We start from the raw sequence: 25,349 nt of genomic DNA, 5'->3' as shown, positions 1-25,349 counted from the left end.
TGGTGTTTTTTTTAAAAGTAATATGTTAATACTGCATGAAAATTATTGCTGATAATTATTTCTTCAATAGCATATGTTTCCTTCTTTGTATCATGTGTGTGCATGTGGTCATACTGTTTTGTGGGCTTTCATATCATCTTATTTGTGTATTGAATTTTTGAACCGTTACCTTTGGTGAGAATGTTGAAATAGACTGTTAGGAATAACTTTTATATTGCTTGTCTATCAGTTGAGTCTTAAACTGGGAAGGTGGTGAACTCTTCCCCTTAAGAGATAATCTGCGTTTCAGTTGTCCTTTGAGTTTTTCTAAAGCAACTTTCTTACACTAGGCACTTGTTAGGCAGTTTGAATGCCCCTCCATTTCTCTCCCTCCAACACACTGCAGACTGCATACCTCTGCCCCCTTTTTAAAGAAAAAATAGTGAGCCGGTCTCAGCTGGAGGAAACTATTCTTTCCTATATTTTGGAATCATCTATGGAAATGTTTTTCTGCTTTTTAAAGTAGACAAAAAAAGTGAACTGATAATTTGGAGATAGGAAAGGGATGGGGCCTAACAGACTGATGATCTAGGTTATATTTTGACTTTGTTTGTGGGCCTAGGGGAGAAAAATAACTTAAACACAGAAGCCAAAAAGATGGGTTTTGTTTTATTGTTTTGGCTGCATTGAGAATACAAACTGTCAGTACTTGAGGAGAAGGAGCAGCAGAAAGGAATTGATTTTTTTCTGCTGCAGATCCAAGTATTGTTAACCATGTGGATCTCTAAAGCAGCATACTTACAAATCAAACAGGAGTTGATTCTCTGACTCAATTAACAGTCAGAACCCTAGACTGTTTTTTAAAATTTTAAGTAAGTACCAAAAACTTCAGAGTAATGACAATGATTTCCTGATAAAAGTGGGTGATAGTAACCATGGCAACCGCTGTCTCTGGCCTTATGGACAGTATGTTGTATTGATGGAGCTTCGGATCCTGTAGTAGCCTGTCACTTTCATGGTGAAAGGTAGTAGCCTGTGTTGCAGGTGCTTTTTAGCTGGATTGTGTTAAATTTGTGTGCCGCCAGCTTATCTTTCCTTGTTAGGAATTTCTTGGACTGTATTCCACAACATGTTTGTGAAGGTGCTGTTGCCTGAAAATAACCCACCACCTGTGTTAGGCCTCCTAATGCAGATTGCACTTAGTTCTTTCCCTGCCTCCTCCTTCAGTGTTGCAGAAAATGAGAGTGTGTGTAGAAATTGTATACATATATTACAGCTCAAAGTTATCCACTTGGGTTTGGACATGTCATTGATGGCTTATTAAAAAAAACCTTGTGTTTTTGGAAAAAGTCAGTGGTATAGAGAAATGGATCTGTACCTGGTATTTTCTAAGTGTTCTTTTCACAAACAGATGTGTATGTGAAATGAAGGGTGAGAAGTGGAGGGGGTAAATACTAAGGACTGGACGAAAGAGGGGCTTAAGTAGTATTGTTGTTGTTGTGTGTGGTGGTTTTATGTGTATACTATAAGAATATATTTCTCAGTGGGCCTAGTGGGCAGTATGAAAGTATGGAAAATGTTTTCTTGTGATAATTTTCTTCCAGAAAAATTATTTATAAAATGTAACTTGAAAGACTGTTAAGAGAAAACCTGATAAAACAATTAAAACTTTTTGGGGTATAGGGGATAGAAAGCTCTGAAACTGATAAAATTGAAGCAATTGTTTTAAAAGTTGTATCTTTAAATATCATTTAAAATTTGTGTCATATCTTTTTGCTTTTTAAGGATTTATTTTATAAAGTTATTCTGTTTTTCTAAGGTGAAAATGTTGATCTAAATGTTAATTGATACTTTTTATCTGTATATAGTAAAGAATCTGTGCTGGGGCAGAGAACAAACAAATTATATGTAGATTTGACTAGGCCCTGATAATAAGATCTAGTCAGATTGTGCTAGATAGTTCAGAGTTTCTTAAAACTTACTGTGATAGGGTGAAATGGTTTACTTACTACAAATCCCAAGATGCAGTGCAGTTTTTTGCCTAGCTCCAGAATAGAGCATTGCATGCTGGGACCTGTAGTTGATTTTAACAGCACAGGGAACCCTTCCCTCCTGTCTACTCCATTTTATACACAGCTTCCCAAAGCCTCTAAGAACTTTCTGCTAAGTAAAGTTTGATTGCTAATGTCATGATTACTATGCTGCTAGTATTCTAAAGTGAGTCTTCAGAACACCCTAGTGTGATTTTACCTTAGATGCATTAGCTGTTTTTAAAAATCAGTTGCTAAAAGATTTACATGTAGAATAGCCTACATATGTATATATACTCAAAACTTGACTTAGCAGTTGTAACTTTTTTTTGTTTGTGATACAGATTTCTTTATAATTACAGCATTAATTGATTGCTAGTGTGGGCATTAGAATTAGAAGACTGTTATTGTAGGGCCTGATATATATGCAGTTCTTTCTTTGAATGAGGACAGCTAAGTTGGATGAAGGGTTATTTTTGTGCCAGAATTTAAGTAGAAATTTTTATTCTTCTGTAATGATTGTCAACGTCTTGAGTCTCAGTATTCTTTAAATGAAAGACGAAGTCCTGAAAATAATTGTTATTTTAGTGTAAGTTTAATACTCAAAGCTAACGGCTGAAAGGTAGAGAAAAACGTAAGGTTATAAAAACAAAGTGTAATTTGTTTATATTTTCATTTGTAAATTTAAAAATTCTGTCCTTTTGAGGGTTCTAATACTTTCCACTTTCTTAACTAGAGTCAGTGTTGTTGTAGGGATTAAATGTTAAAATCTGTGAAAGTGCTTAGCACAGTGCTTGGCACATAATAAAGTCTCAATAAATGTATATGGTTAGTAGTAGGTTTAGTAGTAGTGTTTATTGTTATTTTTAAAAATATAATGATTTACATTTTTCCTCTCTTTTTTGGATTATTATTTATTTGATCAGAAACTCAGGATGTTCTAAACAGGCCTTGAGAGTTTTGGTCTATAGTGGTGATGTGGCAGTTCCTTAGGATTTTTTGCCATAAAATGTCTTCACACCTCAGTTTCTCCCTGAGTGACATATGCCCCAAGTCAGACAACCAGCTAGTAGCAGAATTTTCACTGGGATTCAGCTTTGCCTTTTCAGAACTCTTTGCCACTGTGCCATGGCCTTTGGTTGATTTTAGAAAGTTCAAAAGATAATGAAAATTTCTTTGTTAATAATGTTTGCACTGTTAGAACATCCAAACTAGTTGATGAATGAAAATAAGATGCTGTAAACATTTCTTCGTGTCACAGTGTATGTAACCTTGGAAAAATTCTGTCGTGTTTAGAAGCATGAAACAGTCTATCACCACAGTTCACAGTGTTACAGGATTGATGTACTGGAGGCCAGTGAGCAGCCCCAAAAAGAAAATGTAGTTTCAGGTCTGTGGGATGTACTTAAAATGTTAGGTTCAAAGAAGTCATAAGTCTTTACGTTATTTTTCTCTTTTAGGACATGAACTTCTTTTCAGCTCTTGAAATTGTTTGAGGATAATTTTTTATCTACATGCCTTTTAGCTTTTTGAAAAAACAAAGGGACACCTGGGAATATTGAAAAATGTAGGCATAATTGTTGTTGTGGTGTATGTGCCTTAGTCTGAGTGTGTGTAGAATCAGGGAAGTGTCTTTGTTACCTCCTTGACCATTGTCTATTAGATAGAGTTCATCGAATGCTGTTGCTGAGGGCGGCTATGTTTATTTAAGAAAGCTCTGCCTTTAGTAGTAATTATTCAAGTATTTATTTATACAACAACCCATTCCACCGTAATAATACTAATCTTTTTTTTCCTCATAAAGGTGAACTGAAACTTGTTAATATTTGTAGCTTAGACATTAGATAGATTTTTTAGATAATGTCATAAATTTATGGAATCTGGTCTGATATGCTTCTACGTTATGAATGGTTTTATTTATTTTATATTAACTCATCTTTTCAAGACCTAATATTAAAACAAAATTAATCCAGTGGTTACAAAGATGTTAAATTCTAATGGCTAAGTGTAAGGGAGAAAATGGTCTCTGGTGTTACTTGGCCAGTGCAGGAAGTTTGGATGAATTCTTATCTACATTTTATGGTTACACTCTAAAGTTGGAAATAAGGAGAGGATGTAAGAGGAGTCAACCTGGGCAGCCATGTGTAATTATCTATAGAGTCCTCTGACACACCTAAATTATTGAGCACAGTTTTCTATCTTTTTTTTAAATGAAGTGTCCCAGACCACTTGTAAATGAAACAGTTGTGATAGTGTCAGAAGACCTGGGTTTAAGACCAGTCCTGTCACTGGCTGTACACTCTTGGGAAATTCATCCTAGCTGAGCTTTAATTTTCCCAGTACTGTAGTAAAATCGGGATAATGGTGAAAGCCTGCTTCACTGTTTTCCTAAAAGGATGAAATAATACTCATGGATGTAATTTATAGACTAAAGAAGTACATAAAAATTTGAGTTTTTAATCACTAATAGATGGCTGGATTTTAAGATATTTGTCTGTATTATGTTAACAATGTTAATATTTACAAAATTTAAATATATGAGTTAGAATCATAATTGGTGATATGGATCACCCTCCCCCACCATGGCCGACAGACAAGTTCTTAATGTGTTTGCAGTGTAGTTCTTGACAATATGCACTGCTGTGTTTGTGTGTATATATATAAAAATGTCTTAAGTGTACTGTGTGTTACATTATTGAAAAGTTTCAATTATGGCCTTTTATGTTGAAAAATGTTCTTATGTGTTAATATTCAAACTTAAATACATACATTTGTTCTTAGACAAGGGCATGTATATAAGATTTTAAATGGTTGGCAAGTGGTGAACAGTTTCTATTTTGGGGTTATCTGTTATTGTGTTATCTGTTATCTGTTTAGTGTGTTTATGAGTATGCTAAGTACTAGCCTTTTTACATATAGTATCTTAGTTAATTTTAGTCCTCACAGCAATGTTCTGAGGATTTGCTGTTGTTAACCTATCCCCATTTTACAGATGAGGAAATGAAGGCTTCCCTGGGATCGCATACATAGCCGTGATAACAATGTTAATTCAAGCCCGAGTTTGATTCCAGAGCCCCTCCTTTTAAGTGTCTGTAATGCTGTACGAAGCTCTGTAATTCCTGTAGAAGCTTAGCAAGTGCGCTACTAAAGGAGTTTTCAATCCACTGAAATGGCCACAGCTTTGACATATCCTTTTAAGAATGAATGTTTCATTTGATTTTGTTGGGTTAGGTTGAATGTTTTGGAAATAGTAAGCAGTGGAATGGAATGGAAATGAAGGCATTTGGGATAGTGTATTTCCTGTCTTAGATGGCGCAGTGGTAAAGAATCCACCTGCCAATGCAGGAGACACACAAGATGTGGGTTCGATCCCTGGATCAGGAAAATCCCCTGGAGTAGGAAATGGCAACACACTCCCATATTCTGGCCTAGAAAATTCCGTAGACAGAAGAGGCTGGTGAGCTACAGTCCATGGCGTTGCAAAGAGTCAGACACGACCAAGCACACACTGCTTGTGTCCTGTCCATCACTTTGTGCCCATTGTGAAGCACAGTGCTTGCTATGGAGGAGGGTCTAGTGTCCATTGCAAAGCACAGTGCCTGTTATGGAGTAGGGTCTAGTACCCATTTCTTAAAGGTTGCAGTCTGGGCACTGTAGCATGGTAGGTTATCCATTTTCTTGGTAGGTGCAGATGGTTTACATTAGCTATGTCAATCAGTCCTTAGAATTGTCAGCATTTTAGAGGGTAGGATGGTAAGTGTCCTTTTTTTAATAGTTTATTTTAATATTTTAAAAATATCAAAAGGCAGAGAATTGGAGTTATAAAAGTAATACTTGCAATACAGATATGTGTAAAGTAGAAAACAGAAGTTAGCCCATTCTCATCTACTTTAAATTTTTCCTGTGTATTTAACTATGTATAATGTTGTTTAGTCGCTAAGTTGTGTCTTACTTTTTTACAACCCCATCGTGGACTGTAGCCTGCCAGGCTCCTCTGTCCATGGGATTTCCTAGGGAAGAATACTGGAGCAGGTTGCCATTTCCTTCTTCAGGGGATCTTGACTCAGGAACTGAACCCATGTCTCCTGCACTGTGAGGCGGAATCTTTACCACTGAGCCACCAAAGAAGCCCCATGTGTAACGTATATACATTTTAAAAATAAGTAAAATTATACCATCATACTCAAAGTTTATTTTTTTCAGGTGGCTATTTTAAAAACTTTGGCTTGTTTTTGAATATAAGGTTCAGATGGGAAATGGTAGTGAGGTTGGAAGGAGAGAGGTAGGTAAGATTTGTATATTAAGATGTAAGCCTCTAATGCCCTAGACTGATTATTACCTGTGGGGCAGAAAGCATTATAAGTTCTTTTTGTTTGAGTTGAGTTGCATGCGCGCTCAGTCGTGTCCGACTCTTTGCGAACCCAAGAACTGTAGCCTGCCAGGCTCCTCTGTCCATGGGATTTCCCAGGCAAGAATATTGCAGTGGGTGGGCATTTCCTACTCCAGGGGATTTTCCTGAACAGCGGGATTGAACCCTTGTCTCTTTGCATCTCCTGTGTTGTCAAGCTGATTCTTGACCACGGTGCCACCGTTAGAAATGGTTGTCGTTATTTTTTAAAAATTTAAAATGTCATCTTAAGTAAAATGACAACATTGTTTTCTGTCCTGCACAAGTAAATTATGAAATACCACTTCAGAATTAAATTCCATTAGTTTGTGGGAGGGGGGTTCAGGATTGGGAATTCATGTACACCCGTGGCAGATTCATGTTGATGTATGGCAAAACCAATACAGCATTGTAAAGTAAAATAAATTAAAAAAATAAATAAATTGCGTTAGTTTATTCTGGTAGTTATTTATAATGAGATCAGTTGTTGTTTCAGATAACTTTTAAAAAAAATTGTAGTCTCTCTTTCTGATTGTTAGGAGGGGTTCATTCAACATTTATATAGTAAAGTAGAGTTTTAAAACCAAGAAAATACTTGTGCTGTTTTAATAAATAGAAACTCAAACCAGTACTGCTTAATGGGCATACAGATAGGGCATACAGATGTCCTGCCTAGGAATTAGTGCTGGTTGACCTCACCTTCATCCCTAACCCTACTTACTCAGTCACCTTTGAATGCTATACTGGTAACCCAGCAATTTTCAAAGCAGTTAAAAAAGAAAAGAAAAGTAAATAATTGGAAGTGCCAACAATTTAATGAGTACCAATAATTCATTTTTTCTGGTGTTATTTATATTTTAAAAAGCATACTGAAGACCTTATAATCTGCAGTAAATATCTTTTGATTCTAGCTTTGAGAGTTTTGACTTGTTGATAAGGTTATATTAATAATTCACCTTTGTAATTTTTAAGTTGAAAATTTTTATTTCATGGATAATAAGTTTTTCATTATAAAAGTTTAAAAAGTGTCTTTCTAATTGTAGAATGTGCTCATATCTAAAGTGCTTTGTAGGTCTTTAGATCCATATTTAGTGAAGTCCTAGAGCATGGCCTTAAAATTCTAAGAATTGGGGCTGATAGGGTGTAGCAGTTAACTAGTTTTAACAAGCCAAGTGAAGGTTCTCTCTCATTGGTAGCTTCTTAGGTGCTTTTCATTTTGTGTGGCTTAGACTATGCTCTGGAGAGTATTTTATTATTTCTCATCATAATTTGATAAGTGCACAAAGGACTCAGTATATGTCATGGATGGTAAAACTGAGGCAGAGACAAGAATTTGAGTAAGTTGATATTAATAGCAGAGACTAAATTTCCTGGCTTTCTTATTCTAGTTTTGGTCTTCTTAACCTGTAGTACCCAAACTTAAATATTATGGCCCCCATAAATGTGTATTTATATATAATTTCCTGAACCTAGTATTTTATGTATGTTATAAAACATACAGGAAATTAGAAATTTTAAAAAGGATGAGATTTAAAAATATAAGTTGTAGTAATTTCTTCCTATGGCCCTCTTCTTTCCCCAGAGTGGGTGCACCCACTTGGAGACTGGTGGCCTAGATAGGCCATTCTTCTGTAGAAGAGGTAGCCAGGGGGACACCTGGAGGATCATTAGTACAAGGTGTGGGGCTCTTTTATAGCTTTTTAATTTTAAAGCAACAGCCTTTCTTTCTGTGAAGGCTGAATGATCGAGAGTAAAGGCCTTGAGAGAGGTTAGCTTAAAAGACAGAAATATAGGCCTTATTTGTTTTCTTCAGAGTTGACCAAAGGGAGAAGGCTGGCCTACCCTGACAGCTCTTACTCCCACTATGGAGATAGCAGTGCCTTTTTCTGTTGTTGTTAGGCAGTTTATAGAACGCAGGATAGCTTGGTAAGCGTCTTCTCTGTGCCTGATATGACGTAACATTGTGGAGTATGCAGCATGCATGTTAAGTACAAGTGGTTGAATTTGGCTTGTTGCTGCAGCAGTTTTGAGGCTGTCTTAAAAAGCAATTATCACTCGATAGGGTTGGATATGTGCAAATTATTGAAATCATCATTTCACGAAGACCAAACTTTGTAACTTGAATTATTCTATTTAGTATTTGTTTTCTACTCCCCCCGCCTCCCCCCACATAACTCAGAGCAGAATTCTTTTTCTGAAAGGAACAGATGCCGTTAGCTTATCAGGACCTGATACTAAAAAGCCCACAAAAATCTTTCTGCTGCTTATTCTCTTTATTTAATGTATATGCAAAGCATATTGTAATTATTGCTGTTAGAGGGTTTTAAGCTGATGGTTCCTCCCCACCCTTTTTGTCCTCAAGGGAGATAGATCAGGAATGCCAAATTGACAACTTGGTATAAGGAAATAATGACCACTGAAATAAAACAGGAGTTCAAATAAAAAGCAAACCAGATACAAATGTAGAATGAAAATATCTTTTAGTAAAATGTTAGCATGCTGTACTTGGAACAGATGCCACATTAATTCAAAAGAGAGCCCAGAAAATGTGGCAACTTTACGATGTCAATGGAGGGAGCTGCAATAGTTCCTGTTCTTATTGTGTCAAGTTCTCAGTACCTCCAGGTCCAGTCCTGTTATTCTGTTTATTTTCTGTGTATATTCCATGTTAATATTGCAAATATTAAATCCATGCTTAATATTTTTGTTTATATTATTAACTACATTGTCATATTAATAGATATTAGGGTAAAAGCCCAGTAACTTGTAATCCAACAGTAATGAATCTTGTTTTAAATATGCATATCAAGATTTGTAGAATCTGAGGCAAAAATGGACTTTTCTAGACACCCTTCAAGGCACGTATATGATAATAAGGTAGTCTAAGAATTAAGGCTTTCAAAGAGGCCTACTGCTTTTTGAATGTAGAATTTGGACAAGTTACAAAACTATGAGAATTTTGCATTTTTTTCTCATTTAAATCTGTAGTTATCATTGGACATTTGCTATGATTTTTAAGTAGCTTAGATTCATTCATTCCTTTTGCTGTGTTTTTTATGGTGTTTGGAAAGAAGAAGATAGGGTGATGGAAGTGTACTATATGTACTTGGGTACTTCCAGAGTGACATTCATTTTATAGAGGATCTCACTGGGACATCTCTGAATCACCTGTGTTTTGCAGTGCGTGGTTAGTGTGGGTCTGAGCGTGCAGGGAGATGGGTGGGGGGCTTTTAACCTGATTTACAGTGTGCTACTTCCTGAACACTGCAGTGATCTAGTCACCAGGGGCATATCTTCTGTGCCTGTGAAGAAGTCTGGTGAGCATGCTTAGAAAAGCACTACTAGTTTTCTCTGAATTAGTTGAAGCATGAAGCCTTACAATTGACTAATTTTGTGGAAAGGTTAAAAGTTTTGTTTTCGGGCAGTTGAAACGAAGGGAAGTTTTTTAGCATGGCAGTAGAGCACAGTGGTTAAGAGTGTGGGCGCGGGAGCTGGAGCCAGTCGCACAGGCTCAAATCCTGGCTGTGCTCTGCGCAGTCTTGATTTGTCTTAGCTCTGTGACATATCACTTCATCTGCTGTGCCTCTGCCTCAGTTTCTTCATCTGTAAAGTTTGAATAAATAAGAGTACTTTCTGAGGTTGTTGGAATAAATAAGTGCCTGACAACATAGTAAGCACTAAATAAATGGTAGCTGTTTTTAGCTATTAGTCAAGACTATGGTTTTTCCTGTGGTCATGTATGGATGTGAGAGTTGCACTGTGAAGAAAGCTGAGCGCCAAAGAATTGATGCTTTTGAACTGTGGTGTTGGAGAATACTTGAGAGTCCCTTGGACTGCAAGGAGATCCAACCAGTCCATTCTGAAGGAGATCAGCCCTGGGATTTCTTTGGAGGGAATGATGCTGAAGCTGAAACTGCAGTACTTTGGCCATCTCATGAGGAGTTGACTCATTGGAAAAGACTCTGATGCTGGGAGGGATTGGGGGCAGGAGGAGATGGGGATGACCGAGGATGAGATGTCTGGATGGCATCACGGACTCGATGGACGTGAATCTGAGTGAACTCTGGGAGTTGGTGATGAACAGGGAGGCCTAGTGTGCTGTGATGCATGGGGTCGCAAAGAGTTGGACATGACTGAGCGATTGAAGTGAAGTGAAGTGAACCTTAATTCTAGACTTGTTCTCTTCTCAGGGTTTGAGACAAATGTTGCATAATGGGCAAAGAGCCTAAGCTTGGAAGTCTGACCTATGGGTTGGAATCTCAGTGTGTGTGTGTGTTAGTTGCTCAGTTATAGCTGACTCTGTGTGACCCCATGGACTTGTAGCCCACCAGGCTCCTCTCCCACCAGGAATTACTGTCCATAGAATTCTGCAGGCAAGAATACTGGAGTGGGTAGCCGCCATTCCCTCAGGGGATCTGCTCAACCTAGGATCAAACCCAGGTCTCCTGTATTGTAGGTGTATTCTTACCATCTGAACCACCAGAGAAGCCCCTGGACTCTCAGTACAACCCTTCAAGTTGAGTGTGTGACCTTGGACTGATTATTTAATCTGTTTTTAACAAATTTGTCTCCTGTACATTCATTCATTCCTTTTGCTGTGTTTTTTATGTGTTTAGGAAGAAGAAGAAAGGGTGATGGAAGGGTACTATATGCACTTGGGTACCAGTGCTTCATACCAAGCATTCTGCTTTCACTTGGACTTTTCACTTTCTTTACTGACGACATAGGTACAATAATATTGACCTCTTTGGATTGACATGAAGATAAAGTGGGGCTGTCTTAAGATACTTCATAAGCTTGATTATCATTGTTACTGTTATTGTTGTTTAGTTGCCAAGTCATGTCCGACTCTTTGTGACCCAGTGGACTATAGCCTGCCAGCTTCTCTGTCTGTGGGATTCTCCAGGCAAGAGTACTGGAGTGGGTTGCCATTTCCTTCTCCAGGGGATCTTCCCAACCTAGGCATTGAATCCAGGTCTCCTATATTTGCAGACGGATTCTTTACCACTGAGCCACCAGAGAAGCCCGCTATTATTGTTACAGTCCCACTAAAAGTTTATGGGAAGAGGGTAAATATGGAACAACTTAGTTAGAAACGAGAGTTTTTCCCTGAAATGTCAGGAGAAAAGATATGGATGGGAAAAGTGACCTAATGAGTTCTTGTTTGTGGAAACTGCTAAGAGAAGTATGAAATACATGGGAGTATATCAGTTATTACAGAGACTTTGAAAAGTATTTCAGGGCACTTTATATTTTTAAAACTCTTAGTGATGAAAGATTTTTTTTGCACCAAGATATTGATGTTTGCTGTAGGTCACTTAGCATCAAGGCAGTAGCAAATTAGGCATTGTATTACAACTCACAAGTTCAGAATTCTAATCAGCTGGTCAGTCCATTGGGTCTACAGCCCAGGACAACTGGAGAACAACACATGCTTGGTATCATAACTCATGGAAACAAATGTAGAACCTCAAAGATATAAAAGTGGCATAGGAATGCTTTCTAGTAATGATGGACACAGTTTATTTGTCTTTTTATTTTGAGCATTTTTCCTTTGTGAAATTTCCTCTCATTTGGTGCCTGATTTTTTCTTTCTATATTTATTTTATTTTCTTTCTATATTTAATCATCATATGTTTCCTATACTGAGCCTACAAACTGGGCCTGAGAACAAGTTGATTGTGAGAAAAGCCATACTTTGTCTCTGCCTTACAGTGATCTCAGAATTCAGTTTTTGGAAAAGAATTTGAGTTTTAAATGTTTTTTGAGTTTTTAAGTGTACTTTTGAGTTTTAAATATATTCATTAGTATGTAGGTACATATAAGTATATCTATAGGTATGTATGTATCTGTTAAGTGAAACCAATTGAGGGGAATGATCATTCAGTATGAAGTAGGATTAATTTTATTCATTTATTGCCAGTTTAGATCTGAAATCTTTTTCGTCTTTGGTCTGTGCAGTTTTTTTCCCTGGGATCAACAAGTGTGTTTGTAATAGCTTACCAAACATCCTAAATACAGTATAAGTTGCCAGTAGTGAGCATTTGAGTTAAAAAATAGAATAATAGCTTTCATTAACTTTTTTTTTTCTCATTTACCAACTGCACCACTGATAAAGGCCTAGTAGGTGGATAGAAGTCTTTATTCAATTTTATTTTGCCTGTGTTCCTAAAACGTTGTTTCTGCTTTCTGAGCAGAAACTCCAACAAGGTTGCTTTGATAAAATGTTGTACTTTAGCTCGACAAATATTTTTTAAAATTAAGCAATTTTATAGCAGGTTGTGTAGTTGGTTTTTTTTTTTTTTTTTCAATTAAAAACTTGTCCTACTTGGCAATAGCCAGAGTTTCGGGAAGTCAAGTTTTGTACTTTGAGAATTAGCATAGCAAGTGTATTGTGTGTTCTGTGTTTTCTTCATTTCAGTCTGTATTCAGGGTCTGTAAAAGTTGCTTCTCTTGGGTGAATGGAATTGTAAAAAGTTTAGAAGTGTATTTTATTTTAACAAACAGGGGGGTTAGAAGTGGACCCTAAATGGCCTCTTTGGGGTTGATTTAAAGAGTTACACAATTTTGAAAATCATGTCCCTGCCTCATTTGTAAAAGGTGGGCTACTTTTGACTGCTGTTCGGAGAAGGCATTGGCACCCCACTCTAGTACTCTTGCCTGGAAAATCCCATGGATGGAGGAGCCTGGTAGGCTGCAGTCCATGGGGTCACTAAGAGTTGGGCATGACTGAGCGACTTCACTTTTACTTTTCACTTTTATGCACTGGAGAAGGAAATGGCAACCCACTCCAGTATTCTTGCCTGGAGAATCCCAGAGACAGGAGCCTAGTGGGCTGCCATCTATGGGGTTGCACAGAGTCGGACATGACTGAAGCAACTTAGCAGTAGCACACTTGTGCAGGAGCCTGTCTGGTTCATGGTAAGTCAGCTACTTTGCAGAGAGATACTGCCGTCACCCCCTCCTTTTCTTTTGCTCTCCCCCTTCTTTATTATCTTTGAACTTTCATCTGTGCTTATGCCATTCCCTGTCTGCTGTTCATCACTCCTTCCAAAGCAACCATCATCTTATTCTATTTCTCTTAAAAACAGAACATTATTTCAATGATTAGTTTTAAAACAGAGAGACTTGTTATCATAGACCTCAAAGCTTGACAGCTTGGGAACCTCTGCATTTTGGCCCCTCAGCCAGGAGTTGGATAATAGCTTAAAATCACTTCCAAAGTAACTGAAGATTTGTGAAACATTTCATATCTGGACTAAGGGAGAGAATAGAAAAAGACCTTTTAACCTCAAAAGTTGCTTTATTATTTTCTGATAGGAGGTGAACTGGGATCGTAGAGAGGAAGGGGGTAACCTTGTTACTTAACCAAGATAAAAGAAATAGGAAGCATTAATTTGTTAGATTGCCCTCTGTAGTCCTGTGGACCTAATTGGAGAAGAAAATGGAGAAGTTGGTATTGCTTATTCTGGAAGTATTTTGATTTATTAGTAGAGAGAGGGCTAGTAGAATTTCTTTAGTTTGTAAAATACAAACTACGGCTAAAGATACCTTGTTATTAGGCATTGATTGTTTTCATTTCATTGTTGGTAATTACACAATAGCAGACCCTTTCCTTTTCAGATTTCTCCTGTGATTTTTGAACTGTTAACTGAATTGTTTTGGTAAGAAAAGTAAAACTTGGAAATTTTAGTTGTGGTTACATGTAACGGGTATGTTCGATTTAAATTCAGTGGCTTCTAAGGTCTGTACCAAGCATTTCATCCATTTTTTCAGTTACACATAGAGAAAAACATATTTGAGACAAGAGCCTTAACTTTATAGGATTTCTAAAAACTTTTTATGGAAACTTAAAAACATACACAGAAGTAGAGTGAATATTAGCAAACCCTACATACCTGTTAACCCAACTTTAACAATTATCAACATTTGCCAAACTTTACATATAAGAAAAATAATTTTATGTTTTTAGAACATGTATTACAATAGATATGTTGGTATACTCAAATGAAGAGTATGTGTCCTGGAATGTTAACTCTTTACATACATTGTAGATTTAATACTGGTAATCATCTTTTAGGATAATGTTGTTTTCATTTGTTTTTTAACTTACTGAAGATGTCTGAACCACCATCAGCTTAATAGAGAACCATATCTACTGGATTTTAGTTTTCTTCTCTGTCTTTTGAAACTTAAGATGATTAGTTTTGAATTTATTGTTCTTAAGAGTTGCCATTTAATTTTATGAGCACTTCCTGTCTGCAGCTTTTGTGTGGACCACCACAAATGGCCATTTCTAGTGTATGTTGGGCAATATTTGTCAGCTTACAGTGGAAAATCGCCAAGTCTTGTTCTGCACTTTCTCTTGCATATTCTGTTTGTACTTCACCCAAATGTATGTGTTGATTGATTAGGGAATATACACTGTAACTGTGAAATAGTTTATTGAGGAGGGAAGTTTGACTCCCTGCTATCCCTGGACCCGGTAACAGTTTTTAAGAACTTAGAACTTAAGTTACTGTTCATTTCTCTTTGGAGGAGTAGCAAGTTGTACGTGTGTCTGCAGTTGTGGGTGCTGTTCGTTAGCAGCGACTACAAGGTGATGGTAGGCTTATTTCTAAATTTCCTTGCTTTTATTAGTTTAAATTAGACCCGTAGGGGTAATTATGCCACCCCAGTGCATGAGGAAGCAGTCATGGGTGGTTGTGCGTCTAAACCCATGTACAGTACGTTGGAAACATAGCTTTTAATGTTATGATGCTGTTTGGCATATTTAGTTTAGTGCAAGGAGTGCATTTATTTAACAGGACTCTTAATAAGCTCCCACTACACCAAAGACGTCTTTTAAAAAATTATACTTAAGAAGACTTTGTAGTATTCCCCAGTAGAGTTCATCTAGAGCCGCAAAACCTTACTAAAATAAAACTTATTCCTTTAACCGGTATTCATTTAAGTGGGTTTCTCTGTACTTGGTTTCCATGGAAATAGCAAATAGCTAACGTTATTTATAAGGTAGAAGTAAAATAGGGTGCCTAATGGGACCCCATGCTGCTCTGATGAAGAGACTTAGGAAAAAAAATCCATGCTCATGGGATTTTTTTTTTTAAACAGGGTTAATGGAAGCCCTGATTTCAGTCTTCTGTAACAGAAAATATTTTTGGTTTTAAAGGCTAGCTTTAATATCAGGCAAACTTCTTTTTTGGTATGTATTGCTTTCACTTTGAAATTTTAGGACCACTTACTTATCAGCATGATTGAGACTTTATGCTTCAGAGTCATGTTTCTTTGTGGTTTTTGTTTCAAAAGTTAAAATCCCCAGCATATTATAGCTGTTTCAATTTCTCATTGACATTTCAAAGTACAGATAAAAAGCTAAATGTTCATTAATGATAGCAGTGATGATAAAGAATCAATATGTTGGACTACATAGTTTGTTTTTTTTTTTTTTAACTGTGAATGTTATGGAACCATTTAGTTTTCAGGCCTTAAGTCAGGGTTCTTTTTCATTTGTGTTGCGGAGCTAAGATCAGAAGAAAATCTTAATTTTCTTTGGAGGACAGAAATGGGGAAAATCTTAATTTCTCTTTCTTTAAAAAATGGATTGTTGCCAAAGCCCTTCTAATTGAAATAAATGTTAATTCTTTTAGTAACTGTGGATTAGGAATAAACCTTGGCTTTTTCCTTACTGCTCCGGTAAGGCCTACTCTCAGTTTTTGTAGGCCTTCAGCAAAGCCTTGCGGTTTTTTTTAAAGCCCTTTCATGTGAAAGAATATCACTCCCTTTGTGTGTGTGTTTGTGGCTGGGGTGTGTGTGTGAGTGCATGTGTGTGTCTCACTAATTTTTCTGTGGCCTGAAACATACCTGCTCATTTTTCAGCCTGGTGAGTACAGCAGTGAAGTGAGAAGTGAGGCAGTATGAGACACAGTAAGGTGCTGTAGTTTTGATTTTAGTTTTGGTTGTCTTTGGCAGCTTGTGATTGTTATCTGTTTGTCTGGAAGTGCTTTGTGATTATTCCAGGCTGTTGGTGCAGCAGGAGTTTTCTTCTGTGCTTTTTAAAGGCAAGGATTGCAGTGCACTTAGGGCTCCATCAGGGGAGGAGTTTTTGTTTTGTTTGTGTGTGTGTTTCTTTGGACAAGCTTCTCCTACAGTTGGGCTTCCTGTGCTCTAATGTAGACAATTCTAGTTGTTTTAATCCTGTTGAATTTTTGTGTGAGATACTTTATCTCCAGCAATTCACTAGTTTTGTTTTGTTTTTCCCACCTGTGCATATTGGTGCTATTTTATAAAATTTCCCTTATGCAGTAATTGTTCTTTTAGTTTAGCTTTTTCTTGTATATTTTTAAAATCAAGTGTTTACCAGTGACCTTCCTTAGTTACTTTTATTTGAATGATCTTTATTCTTTAGAGACATAGGAATTTGGGTCTATTATCCCATCTCTGAGAGAACAAGTCCCAGTAGTTGCAGTTAGTGCCGCAGAAAGGGTTTTCACAGATTCGGTGCTGGGCGTTGATCCTCCTCCTTACTTGACACCCAGAACTCCCATTAGTGTTAACAGGAGGCACTGGCTTAAATCACTATACACCAAGATGAATACAAGCTCTTCTGTAATGCTTTATAGATACCTCAGTTGTTTTTCGTTGATGATGGCTAGAGTTTTGGTCCTGAGGTTAACTGATTAGTAAAATAAGAGTTTGAGCTGTCTTGGGATATGGGGTGATTTACTAAGTCTGATCTGTAATTAAGAAGGTTATGTTATGATGATTAGACTCAGAAAACATTTACACCTTTGTGCACTGTGGAAGCTTGTGAATAAGGAATTTTGTACTTTATAGCATGATGAAGCAAGAATTCTCCTTTCCATTGATTTTTTTGTAATATATTACTACAAAATAAATGATTTTTACAAGTTTTTGTACGTATTCTAAGAATTTAAGTAACTTTTTTAAAAAATTTGTAAGCCTTAACACAGTTACTCTCTAGCATTTTAAGACTCTTGTCAGCTAATGTTGCTAACATTCTTCAAGCATATAGAAGCTAATAATGTGCACTGTCTTAGAGCGTGGGCATTGCAATTACTGGTCAAGTATTAGATAATCACTGTTTACTATGCCTATCTGAATTGTGGATTTTTATTACTTTATTTATACACAGTGTAATGGAAGGATTCCTAGATGGAGAGCAGTAAATCTGGGTTTCAGACTGGGCTTTGCCTCTTATAATCTTTATAGCGTATGGCTAGACATCTAGATTTTTTGGCCCACTGTTCCCCTTGAAATGGAAGTGTGGATCTGGCGCTCTAGGGTGTCCATTCTAGCTTTAGGCTATTTGAAGGCCTACTTTCCTAGGTTCTGAAGGTAGCAGAGATGTATGACACAATGGTTTCTAGTCTTGGCTATGCGTCAGAATCTTCTGGAGGAACTTAAAAAAATTACAGATATCTGGGCCCTAAATCAGACATAATGAATTCAGAATCTTTCTAAGGGTAGGGCATGTGAATCTATACATTTTTTGAAGTTTTAAAGTTACCTTGATATAAGTTTGAGAGCTGCTTGTACAGGACATTATTTCTGTTCTACACATGTGGGGTGTGTGTGTGTGTATAGTTAGGGAAATGAGACGTGCAAGTTACAGTGTGAGATAGTACATGGTTATATTCTAAGATGAATGAGGGGGGTGTGTGTGTGTATAGTTAGGGAAATGAGACATGTAAGTTACAGTGTGAAATAGTACATGGTTAAATTCTAAGATGAATGAGAAAGATGATAAATACTTCGCAAATTAAAAAAATGGAAAACTGGGAGTTGGAAAGGCTATTAATCAATGAGTCTTCATCTGGGTGCTAATGGTTGAGTAGGACTTGGATAGGCAGAGAGAAGATAAAAAAAGGGTATTCTTGGTGTAAGAAAGAATGTCCCTAAAGTGAACGTTTGGGGAGGGCGACAGTTCTGATGAATGTTTTAATCTTTGTTTTAGTATTCTACTCTTGCAGCTGCTGTAGGTTTCCTGACATTTGAGGAAGTGAACTGTTGAAGGTATTTGATGGGAGAGAGTGTTCCAGAAGAGCCCTGAGAAGAGAACTTGTTAGGAGTTTTTGAAATACAGAAAAGAGGCTGGGGTGGCTGGAATAAATTGAGGAATGGGGAGAGGGAAGAAGGGGAGGTCTAAGAGTAACTGAGGTCCGCATCGCTAGGGCCTTGTGGCCGTTGTAGAGGAATTCAGCTTTTTCTCTAAGCATGATGAGAAGCCATTGGAGGATTTTGAGCAGAGGCATGACTAGATCTGTCTTTTAAAAAGGCTACTGACAGACTAGACTTTGGAGGACAAAGATGGAAGTGGGGAGGCTGGCCAGTTAGGAGGCTATTGCAATAGTGTAGGTGAAAGATGATGGTGACTTGGACTAAGGAGGTGGTAGTAGAGTTGAGACAAGTGGTCACAGTCCCATGTATTTTGAAGGCAGAGGCAAGAAGTTCAGTTTTTGGACTAGATGTAGGATATGGGAAAGAAGAGTCAGGGATGACTTTAAGATTTTGTCCTGAAAGGATGGAGTTTCCATTTACTGAAATGAGGATGACTCTGGGGAGGAAGTTGGGAGATAGGTAGTCAAGAGTTTAGTTTTAGATTTGTTGAGCTTGAGAAGCCAATTTGACAGGTGTCAAATGGGCAGTTTGATATGTAGGTTTAGAAATCAAGGGGCAGGTCTTGGCAGAGATACAAACAAATTTTGGAGTCACCAGTGTACAGATCCTTTTATAGCTATGAGACTGGATGAGTTTACCTAATGGGAAGAGTTCCAGGAACTGAGCCTTGGGGGAGTTCAGCATTTCAGGTCTTGAGAGATGAGAAAGAACTAGCAGAAGAAACCCAGAAGAGTGCCGAAAGAGATTGGGAAGAAAGTCAAGTGTGATTGGTGTCCTGGCAGTCAAGAGAAGAAAGGATTTCATGAAGGAAGGGATGATCAGCAGGGTCAGATAATACTGTGTGAACAGGGAAATGAGGGCTGAGACTTAACTGTTGGATTTAGCAACAGAGAGGTCACTGTTCCAGACAAGACTGAAAGAGGCAAAAGTCCTAATGGAGTGGGTTCAGTAGAGAATGAAAGGAGAGGAACTGGGGACAGTGACTTTCGTTAACTCTTTCAGGGAGTTTTGCTACAAGTTGCAGTGCAGATAATAATTACAGAAGACCATAACTACAGAAGAATATGGAGTTTTGGAAGGCTATTTTTTTTAGATAAAAGAAGCAAAATGATCCAGTAGTGAAAGAAAATTTGATGTTTCAGGAAAGAGAGGGGAGAGGGATGCCCTTGAGAGGGTGAGATTAAGAGGGCTCGGGGCAAGAGGGATGATTATGATATTGGGCCGCACCTAAAGGACTAAATCTCCTTTAGCAGGATTCTGCTTTTTCATCTGAGCATTTATTTGCATTTAAATTTATTTCAAACTTATTATGCTCTCTGTTAGAAGTTAGGAAAGACATAAAAAGCAGTAAAACTTATTGTATATGAAATTAGTGTATCAGCTTGGTGTAGTAGAAGAGATTGAATCTTCTGTGTAAGGTGACATTTTAAAGTGTCTTTGAATGACAATTATCTGTGCTATTCTAGTCCCTTATCAAAATTTATGATTGAGCACAGACTATAAACTTAATCGTTCAAAATTTGTAATGGGGTGGATTTTAGCCTAATTTAAGACATAATCTAGTGTTGAACTTTTCCTCTGCAAAATTTGTTTTTGGTTTATTTATATTCTTCATACATGAAGGTTTTATATACAAAAGATATTTACAAAGTAGTTATTAATCGCCTTAGATTTATTGATGATATTTAAAAATTTTATAACCATATCAGAAATCTGAATGATTCATTTCTTTATTGGCTGTAATTAAAGCAGCTACAGTACCTGTGAAGTTCCAGAGAGGAGGTGGAACAATCTTTAGTTTGCAAAAAATCAAGTGAAGTTATATTAACAAGATAGTATTCATCTCTAAAAGTAAAAATAATTACTCCGATTCATGTGTGTTGAATGTATTTTTCAGGAACAAATCTATTTTAAAAATTTAAGCAAGTAAGGCTAAAATTTTGAACTACTTTAGCTGCAAGTGTCAAATGTATGTGAGAAGTTATGTGGACTTTCCAATCAACCTAACCTGAGGAAGTCAAACTTGCATTTCAGACTTACATCCATTTTGCATATGTATAGTGTAAAAAGTACAAGTTACATGTAAATATTTTTGCTGCTAACTAATTTTTATTAAATTACAGAAATACTTGCTTTTCTTTTTTTAAATCAATATCCCAATGGTAGTCAGTTAATCATCAGTCTTCAGAAGGAACACTTCAGGTAGTTCTAATGCAGTGTTTAAAGAGTCACTAGTCTAAAAATAATTTACTCTTTTTGGGTATCTGAACCTCTGTGAATCTTATTTAAGTTGTGGATCTTCTTCCCAGAATACTCTTACATTCACAATTTAGCATATAGTATTGTGGAGTTGGCAAACCCCTCTGAAGCCTATTCATGGGGATCCCTTAGGCATAAAGGAGCTCAAGTGTTAAAACCAGCCCTAGAGAGCTTACTTACGTGATTTTTCTTTAAAATTTTATATGAAGATTTCCCCCAAAATATTTGGTCAGTATTTATCCTAGTTTCTTAAGAGAGTAACTGCTGAAACTGGATAAGAGAAAGTGTGATCTAGTGGAAAGGCCAGCTTAGTCAAAGGAATCTCAGGGTCTGTATACTTCTCTCTCGCTTGATACCAACTAGCTGTGTGACCTTCAGGGAAGTCACTTAACCTCTCAGACTTTGATTTCTGTTGTGATTTCTGCAATCCCTGCAAGCAATGTTACAGGTAGTTTTGTGATATCATGGTAAAATTCCTTGTCAATTAGGGATTGACTCTGCTATTTATTTTTGGAGAAAATGCCCCAGAGATAAGGTGCATCCATTGCCTTTCTTACTGAATATGATTTTCAGAAGAGTTTATTTGACTATACTTCTCAAATGCCATTTGTGTAAAAAGTTGAAATCCCAGTCCGATCCTGACCACTTTGAGTCTCAACATATTTTATACATTTTGAGTATAAGCTATTGGTATGTATTGCAGTTAATTCTCCAGTTCTGTGGATTGCTTTTTCATTCTCTTAAATGTTTTTTTTTTTGATGAACAGAAGTTCCTAATTTTTATTTGATCCAATATATCTATCTTTTCCTTTTCATTATATTTTAAAATGGCAATCAACTGTTTTTATCCAAAGTCACTCATTTAACAAATAATGCTGTGGGAGATTGATACATAAGAGATTATCCCCAGCATGAAAGAGCTAACAAGAAATGCCTAGTAGGGAAAATAAGCCAGCAACTGAAAGTTAAGGTTCCACACAGTCAATTAATTAATTTAACAAATATCTATTTACCATTTACTTTGCTTTTGGTCACTCCACTTGGCTTGTGGAATCTTAGTTCTCCGACCAGGGACTGAACCTGAGCACAGCAGTTGAAGTGCCCAGTCATGACCACTGGACTTCTAGGGAGTTCTCTCTAAGGAGCCTTTACTGTTTGCCTGGTAGTTTTTGAGTAGTACAGAATCTGTACTAAGAATCCACTTTTTAAAATTGACATAGAACATCATATTAGTTCTAGGTGTACACCATAATGGTTTGATATGGGTGTGTATTGTGAACATCACGCATAGTCAGATATTTTTCTTTCTTAGTGAGAATCCACTTTTTTTGGTAGGGGGAGGCCGTACCTTTTGGCATGTGGGATCTTCGTTCTCCAACCAGGGACTGAACCCATGATCCTTGCAGTGGAAGCACAGAGTCCTAACCACTGGACCACTGGGGAATTCCCAAGAATCTACTTTTTAATAACCACATCATTCTACAGATCATTTTATAGATTTTTCTTTTGGTTGGTAATCATTCTAATCTCGGTGATTAAAATTGCCATTTATATGGACTTTAGAACTCTAGAAAAGTGCTGCTGCTAAAAGAAAGGCAGGATAAAACAGCAAATTGAATTTCTTTTGGAAATGAGTGTTAACTGCATGAATTGAGGCCCTTTAAAATTATTTTACTATATGTTGGGTATGACTGTGCATGATTAAATACAAATTTGTGATTTGGATGAAGATTTTTTTAAATATCCCTTAAGGAAATTAGAATTTACATCACACCATTGGAGTGACTTCAGTGGACAAATGTACTATGTTTAAGGCATAGGATGACATAGATTTAGAGCATGATATGTTGAGTTTAAATAAGTTAATACTAAAATACTAAGGACAAAGTTTTAATTTTTATTCACTAATTTTTTTTAACTAGAAAAGTTTGGGGCAAGGACCAGTTAAACAATATAGCTTGACATGAGTTTTCTGACCTTGAGTTTTCTAAACTTAATGGAGTTTAGATAATCTTAAAAAACCACAATTGATGAAAGCATCACTGAGCATAGATTGGGATCCCAAAACCTTGATTTTTCTTTTTTCCCCTGGCTCTACCACTGATATGGCATAGGGAAAGTCACTTTAGTGTTACGTGGTTCACAGTTTAAACTGGTAGGACTTTAAGAATGAAAAGTTTAATTGAAATTATGTCTATACATATAAGATGCTTGAATTTTATAGCCTTATAAGACAGGTCCATTTCAAGATTAATTGAAAAAAAAAAAAAAAGCCTTTTAAGTAGATCAGCCTAAGGGCCAATGATGTTAGCCTAATTTGTAAAATAAAGCAGCAAACAGTGAAGGTCATTTGTTGGGGATGTGGGTGTATTTCTGCTTTTCTGTGTCTCTTAGGAAAGGGAAACTGTCAACTACTTTTTCTTGCCTTGAAAAGGCTGTGGAAAAGTGAAAAAAAAAAAAAAACTGGAAAATTAGATATTCAATTGCCCTTGAGTTCTTCTCTTGTAAAAATGAAACTACCTATCTCTTTCCTTATTTTTTTCTTTTGGGTTTTAAAGCTTTGGAGATTCTTGTGTGTTTTGGTTTTTTCCTCATGGAAATGAGATAGAAATCTTTACGTTATCAGCTTTTGATGACTTGTCATAAGTCTGTGTTTGTAGTCTAATTCCATTTTCCCCTTCTTCTCTCATAGGGAACAAGAGAACTGAAGGAGAGACAGTTTCCCCAAAATTGGTAAGTACTTTTTTCAAGCAGGCACACTGTGCCTGATGCTCGTTGGATGATAACTCAAATATTCTTTTTTTGCAAAAAAGCTCTCTCCCAGAAATGAGAAAGGCTTCGCTGTTTGTACTGAGTGAATGTGAATTTTTGTCTAATTTCACATAACCATACCTCAGATTCATTTGTGTTTCTAATAATACTGCTAGGCTTGCATGTTCCTACATTCGATAACCTCTTAAAATGTAAAGGTCCCCTTTGCGGAAAATGTCCTTAATGCAGGGGTTAGGGCTGCAAATTCAGAAACCAGGAAATTCAAAAGTTAAGGTTCCCACTGTGTCTTGTATTACTTAATACACTGTTTAATTTGATGGCCTTAGTATATGTGCAAAAAGGCTAAGTTAATGTAGTTATGGGAACCTTGACTTTGAAATTTGGGGACTCTTAGCATTTATATTACTAAATTTAGTGTTGGATTGGCCTCATGTCTGATCCTACATTTTCAGTGTATGTTTTGTATAATTCTTGAAGAGGAAAAAGTTTTTAAAATGAGAGAAATGTAGCAGTGTGGGTTGAATAGGCAAACATATTTTTTCCATAGTATCAGTTTTAATGTCTACTTTAACAGCTTATAAATCATCACACTTAATAATTTATTTGAGTGTATAATTCAGATTACACAGGGCATTCCAGTGTCTAAAGACCAGACAGACATCAACCTTATATTGACAGCATGTATAATGATAAAAAATTAAATTCAAACAAGATAACTGAAATAGGGTAGTCCCCTATTGCAAGGTACTTTTTTTTTTTTAATTCTTTCTCTCAAATGGTAATTCATTTAGTGGGTGGAGTAGATGTTTAGTTGAGGCTTCTTTCATAACTTAATGGTCATTGAGGTATCTCTTACCTTTTACGTATTGAGCTTTGAACATGAAAGGGAAGCATTTGAACCAGTTAATCTTAGATTATACTACCTTTTTATCTACTTGCCTTTCTCATGGAACCATTAAAAATAAATAGTCAAGACCCCATAGCCATTTAGTTTGAGATGCAATGGAATCATACATTTCTTAAAGAAGAAGGAATGTTAAGGGCCTTCTCTTTGAACCGTTTACCAGGTGTGGCAGTTTCTTCTCTTATATCCCTGACATACTGTTATTCAGATATATCCCTGATGTATTAAATTCTGCATTTTAAAGAATGTAGCTCATATTTCTGTAATGTGTTCTGAGGAACTGTAATTTCCACAGAAATTAATAAATATTATTGAGGTGGGGTGGTGGGGAAAATGTTCTGTGGTCAAATAATTTGGAAAATGCTGCTTTAAACAAAGTTAAACAGGTTTCTTTACTGCAGGACTTCTCAGAACCTTTAATATGCTAATGTGCATTGTGAATCTCCAAGAGGGGGATATGATATGCAGCATTCTTGAATACTTCTATTGACAGGGAGCCCACTACCTCATAAGGTAACCCATTCCTTTTTTGTACAGCTCTAATCCTTAGCTCTTCCTTAAATTGATCTGAAATCTCTCTCCCATAACTTCCACTTCTGTTAAGTACTTATTAGTTATACCAAGACCACTGTCTTCTCTTATGTTCTCCTTTGTGTAGTAAAATATTTATCATTAAAAAGCATTCTGGTGAATATGGCAACCATTTCTAAAATCTTGACCTCATTGTCACTATGCTCTTATACGACTCTTCTCTTCAGCCTCCTTCATTTTCAATTTCTGTGCATTTTTGAATTTGCTTCAGCGTTCTTGTTGTTGGGTATAGTTGGGAAGAGTTTAGTAGACATGCTTAATTTCTGTAAAGAAAAGTAGCAGATAGAAG

At 36.6% G+C, this 25,349-nt stretch overlaps 1 protein-coding gene across 50 annotated transcripts in view; it reads left to right on the top strand.

Moving 5' to 3' along the window:
- The window catches only part of PHF21A (PHD finger protein 21A), a 193,872-nt gene that overhangs the window by 5,680 nt on the left and 162,843 nt on the right, over positions 1 to 25,349 (top strand). For 25 of the 50 annotated variants that reach the window (XM_069555564.1, XM_069555591.1, XM_069555578.1 and 22 more), the window contains 2 exons: positions 23,486 to 23,526; positions 24,871 to 24,982. The gene's annotated coding sequence lies outside the window, so the exon portion shown is untranslated. Of the gene's footprint in view, positions 1 to 11,012; positions 11,124 to 12,985; positions 13,318 to 23,485; positions 23,527 to 24,870; positions 24,983 to 25,349 lie in introns of those variants that run through there. The other 25 variants (XM_069555566.1, XM_069555600.1, XM_069555579.1 and 22 more) reach the window with 5 other exon arrangements.

The sequence above is a fragment of the Ovis canadensis genome, chromosome 15 (assembly GCF_042477335.2).
Source record: "Ovis canadensis isolate MfBH-ARS-UI-01 breed Bighorn chromosome 15, ARS-UI_OviCan_v2, whole genome shotgun sequence".
In the NCBI taxonomy this organism is placed as follows: domain Eukaryota; kingdom Metazoa; phylum Chordata; class Mammalia; order Artiodactyla; family Bovidae; genus Ovis; species Ovis canadensis.
This window is presented reverse-complemented; position numbering and strand designations above follow the sequence as displayed.